Here is a 6,052-nt window from a genome sequence, read left to right on the forward strand (position 1 = left end):
GCTTCAGATCAGTGGTGTAGTCTCATGTATTGTAGTGGGTATACTGTACCACTTTTCTTTTTCCTGGCTCAGAATGGGCCAGAAGTTGACCCCAAAGCAATGAGAAAAAAATCAAATAGGCTCCTTATATTAGTCTTAATGTGGTGAAGGGAGGATACTGGTGTTAGTGTAGGGGAGCACTGGGGCCTGGTTGCTACACACACACTACATACTACACACACACTACACACTACACACTACATACTACACACACACTACATACTACACACACACTACATACTACACACTACACACACACTACACACTACATACTACACACACACTACACACTACACACTACATACTACACACACACTACATACTACACACACACTACATACTACACACTACACACACACTACACACTACATACTACACACACACTACACACTACATACTACACACTACACACACACTACACACTACACACACACTACACACTACATACTACACACTACACACACACTACACACTACATACTACACACACACTACACACTACATACTACATACTACACACACACTACATACTACACACTACACACACACTACACACACACACTACATACTACACACACACTACATACTACATACTACACACTACACACACATACTACACACTACACACTACACACACATACTACACACTACACACTACACACACACTACACACTACACACACATACTACACACTACACACACATACTACACACACATACTACACACTACACACTACACACACATACTACACACTACACACTACACACACATACTACACACTACACACTACACACACATACTACACACTACACACTACACACACACTACACACTACACACACATACTACACACTACACACACATACTACACACTACACACTACACACACATACTACACACTACACACACATACTACACACTACACACTACACACACATACTACACACTACACACACAATTCAATTCAATTCAATTCAATTCAATTCAATTCAATTTTATTTATAGTATCAAATCATAACAAGAGATATCTCGAGACACTTTACAGATAGAGTAGGTCTAGACTAAACTCTGTAGTTTACGAAGCCCCAACTATTACAGTGGTTGCCTCAAGAGCAAGCATTAGCAGTAGCTAGTGCGACAGTGGTGAGGAAAAACTCCCTTTTTTGTTAGGAAGAAACCTGGGACAGACCCAGACTCTTGGTAGGCGGTGTCTGACGGCACCAGTTGGGGGAGTGGTGAATGGTGGCAATAATAGTCATAATAAAGATAGTGAAGCAGTGATCACAATGGTAGTCATAGTAGTTCATGTCATAGTAGGGCACAGCAGGGCGTTACGGGGTGTAGTGTGGCACAGCAGCCTGGGTGGACGCGGTTGGACGCGGCAGGACGCAGTCGGACACTGCGGGGAAACGCAGAGCGTAGCAGGGTGTAGTAAGTCCATAGCGTCAGCTGCACCCAGGACCCCGGTGTAGGTGCCACCCAATTCCAAGGCGATGTTCTGGGTGAAGAAGAAGCAAAGGGACTCCGGGGAGAAAACTCCCCAGAGCTAGGTTAGTAACAGGCATTTCTGGGACTAAGATGCACACAAAAGGAGACAAGTGAAAAGAGAGAAGAGGGAGCGGCTCATTGTGTCCTTGGAAGGAGCTTCCCACAGCAGTCTAGAGTTATAATAGCATAACTAAGAGAGGCAGGCTAAAGAGAGGGGCCCTGGACCGGGCTCGTACTCTCCCCTGCCGGAACGGGCTTGTACTTCCTGCCTCCCTCTACTCTACTCTACTATGCTGCAACTCCTCACTCCCTAACTATAAGCTTTATCAAAGATGATGGTTTTCAGTTTATTCTTAAATGTGGCGACGGTGTCAGCCCCCCGAACCCAAGTTGGGAGCTGGTTCCACAGGAGAGGAGCCTGGTAGCTGAAGGCTCTGGCTCCCATTCTACTTTTAGAGACTCTAGGAACCACAAGTAGCTCTGAGTTCTGGGAGCGCAGTGCTCTAGTGGGACAATAAGGTACTAAAAGCTCTTCTATGTATGATGGTGCTTGACCATTTAGTGCTTTGTAGGTCAGGAGAAGGATTTTAAATTCAATCCTGGATTTTACAGGAAGCCAATGCAGAGAAGCTAATACAGGAGAAATGTGATCTCTTTTGTTAGTTCTTGTCAGAACACGTGCTGCAGCATTCTGGATCAGCTGGAGGGTCTTGAGGGACTTATTTGAGCAGCCTGATAGTAAAGAATTACAGTAGTCCAGCCGGGAAGTTACGAATGCATGGACTAGTTTTTCAGCATCGTTTTGAGACAGGATGTTCCTGATTTTGGCAATGTTACGAAGATGGAAAAAGGCTGTTCTTGAGGTTTGTTTTAAGTGGGTGTTAAAGGATAGATCCTGGTCAAAAATGACTCCTAGATTTCTGACAGTAGTGCTGGAGGCCAGGGCAATACCATCTAGGGTAGCTATATATTTAGATAATGAAGTTCGGTGGTGCTTGGGTCCCAGCACAATAACTTCCGTTTTGTTTGAGTTCAACATCAGAAAATTGTGGGTCATCCAGGATTTTATATCTTTAATGCACGCTTGAAGTTTAGCTAACTGACCGCTTTCGTCTGGCTTGATTGACAGATATAATTGGGTGTCGTCTGCGTAACAGTGAAAGTTAATTGAGTGTTTCCTAATAATATTGCCTAGAGGAAGCATATATAAAGAGAATAGAATTGGTCCAAGCACTGAGCCTTGAGGAACGCCATGGCTAACTTTAGCGTATTTGGATGGTTTATCGTTAATATTAACAAATTGGGATCGCTCAGAAAAATAGGACTTAAACCAGCTTAGTGCGATTCCTTTAATGCCAACTAAATGTTCCAGTCTCTGTAAGAGGATGGTATGGTCAATAGTATCGAATGCAGCACTAAGATCTAATAAGACAAGTATGGAGACAAGTCCTTTGTCAGCAGCAGTTAGAAGGTCGTTAGTAATTTTCACCAGTGCCGTCTCTGTGCTATGATGCTTTCTAAATCCTGACTGAAAGTCTTCAAATAGACTATTTCTATGCAGAAAGTCACACAATTGATTAGCGACTACCTTCTCAAGGATTTTGGAGAGAAACGGGAGGTTAGATATAGGTCTATAGTTGGCTAAGACCTCAGGGTCGAGGGTGGGTTTTTTCAGAATAGGTTTTATCACAGCTACTTTAAAAGACTGCGGTACGTGACCCGTTAATAAGGACATATTGATCGTATCTAGTAATGTGGTGTTGACCACGGGTAGTGCTTCTTTAAGTAGCTTCGTTGGAATGGGGTCTAAGAGACAGGTAGTTGGCTTAGCTGAAGAGACCCTTAACATTAATTGTTGGAGGTCTAAAGGATAAAAGCCGTCTAAATAAGTATCAGGTCTTATCGTTCTCTCTAGCCCTCCTGCGCCCAATGGTGAGTCGTTGGAAGCTGTGGGCAGAAGGTGATGAATTTTTTCTCTAATTGTTATAATTTTATCATTAAAAAAGGTCATGAAGTCATCACTGCTCAGAGCTATAGGAATAGATGGCTCAATAGAGCTGTGACTATCTGTCAGCCTGGCTACAGTGCTGAAAAGAAACCTTGGGTTGTTCTTATTTTCTTCTATTAGTGTTGAGTAGTAGTCTGATCTGGCATTTCTGAGGGCCCTCCTATAATTTTTTAGACTATCTTGCCAATCCACACGAGATTCTTCCAGTTTGGTGGAACGCCATTTACTTTCAAGTTTTCGTGAGATTTGTTTTAATTTGCGAGTTTGGGAGTTATACCAAGGAGCTAGTTTCCTTTCCTTCATCATCTTCTTTTTGAGAGGAGCAACCGAGTCTAAAGTAGTCCGTAGGCAGGCCGTAGCACCGTCTACAAAGTTATCAAGTTGGGAGGGACTAGAGTTAACATAACAGTCCTCTGTTATATTAAGGCATGACATTGAGTTAAGTGCTGTTGGAATAGCTTCCTTAAATTTAGCTATAGCACTGTCAGATAAGCATCTAGTGTAGAAACTTTTATTTAATTTCGTATAGTCTGGTAGTAGGAATTCGAAAGTTATTAAAAAATGGTCTGATAATAAAGGATTCTGCGGAAATACTATTAAATCGTCAATTTTGATGCCATATTCTAGCACAAGGTCGAGGGTGTGGTTAAAACAGTGCGTGGCCTTATGCACCCTCTGACTGAAACCAATAGAATCTAGCAGTGAATTGAAAGCAGTACTAAGGCTATTGCTGTCAACGTCCACATGGATATTAAAATCACCTACAATAAGTACTTTGTCTGATTGAAGGACTACGCATGATAAAAACTCTGAGAATTCAGATAAAAACTCAGAATATGGACCTGGTGCTCGGTAAACAACAACGAATATAATTGGCTGTACTGTTTTCCATGTTGGGTGTTGAAGATTAAGAACAAGGCTTTCAAACGAGTTATAATTTAGTTTAGGTTTAGGATTAATTAACAGGCTCGAGTCAAATATGGCTGCAACTCCCCCTCCTCGGCCTGAGCCTCGTGGAATTTGGGTATTATTATGACTGGGAGGAGTGGCTTCGTTTAAACTAACATATTCGTCATGGCCCAGCCAGGTTTCGGTGAGGCAGAATAATCAATGTGGTTATCTGATATCAATTCGTTTACCAATAATGCTTTCGATGACAGAGATCTAATATTTAATAGTCCACATTTGATTTTCCTATTCTGTTCTATCGTTGCAGTGGTTGTTTTAATTCCAATTAGGTTGTTTAGTATAGCACCTCTTTTGTTAGCGTTTGGTTTAAACGGTCTCAGTCGGGGGACAGACACGGTGGTTATGGGATTATGAATGGGTGATTGCTCTGAAGGGAGCACAGAGGGGCGTGTAGCGCTGTATCTCTGATTATTGACTTTGGGAGAGTGTGTCTGGTCAGTGTGCTTGTGGGAGTGTTTACGGGATGTAAACAGTCAATCAGAGGTCTGGGTATGCAGGGCGTGGTGCAAATTTCCACGTAGCATCTGGCTTCCGCGTGTATTGGGATGAATCCCATCCCTGCTGAACAGGGAGCCACGTTCCCAAAACAGATTGAAGTTGTCAATAAAACCTATCCTGTGAATGCTGCATGTGAGCTGGAGCCAGGTGTTAAGGGAGAGTAGTCTACTAAAGAGGCCTGATCCGCGACCTAGAGATGGAAGTGGGCCCGAAATAAAAACCGACTTCCCAGTGCTTTTTAAAGCCTCAATGAGAGTGGTAAAGTCTCGCCTTGTGCGCTCACACTCCTGAATCCGAGTGGACATGTCGTTATGTCCACAATGGACCACGATGCGTTTGATAGAGGTCGGAAATGAGGGTATCAGGTCCATAACTTTAGCCAGGATGTCTGCAACTTTGGCTCCGGGAAAACAGTGTGTGACAGCATTATGAAACCGTAGGTCTCTAGTGATGGAGTCCCCAATAATTACTGTGGTTAGGGGGAAGAGCGGACGAGGAGTGGGGGGGTGTGGATAGCCGGTGACGGGAGCAAAACAGTCAGTGTCGGTTTCAGATGGGCAGGGAAAAGAAGAGGAAGAATGCTTACCGTTCGGTTGTGGAGATTGTTTTTGAGGAACGTTGTCATTTGGCCGATCCAGGCAGTGTAGGCCACCGGACCGTCTGACTACCGCATCCCTCAGAAGCTTTCGCCGCGCGGTAGCAATCGTCTTCCGTGACGACGGCTGGTCAGTCTGCTTTGAAGCGGGGCGAGCCCGGTGAGCCGCACTGGCCACCACCGGCTCCGACTCCGACAAAGCATTGAAGCGGTTGGAGAGGCTGAGGGCAGGAGGCGATGGAGCCCTACCCGAGGCTCTCTTTCGGCCGCAAACCACCTCAGTCCAGGGTGGCCTGATAACCGGTGTCGAGCAGGACGATGGGCGTGGGCAGGCAGCTGGGTCCCATGGCGCGGTATCCTGGAAGGCCGCCGAGAGAGATGACATCCGGAGCGACTGATTATGAGCCACGTCCAAGCAGGCGGTTAACAAAGCATCTTTGGTTTTTAAGTCCTCGGA

This window comes from Sander lucioperca, chromosome 3, assembly GCF_008315115.2.
Source record: "Sander lucioperca isolate FBNREF2018 chromosome 3, SLUC_FBN_1.2, whole genome shotgun sequence".
Taxonomy (NCBI): Eukaryota; Metazoa; Chordata; class Actinopteri; order Perciformes; family Percidae; genus Sander; species Sander lucioperca.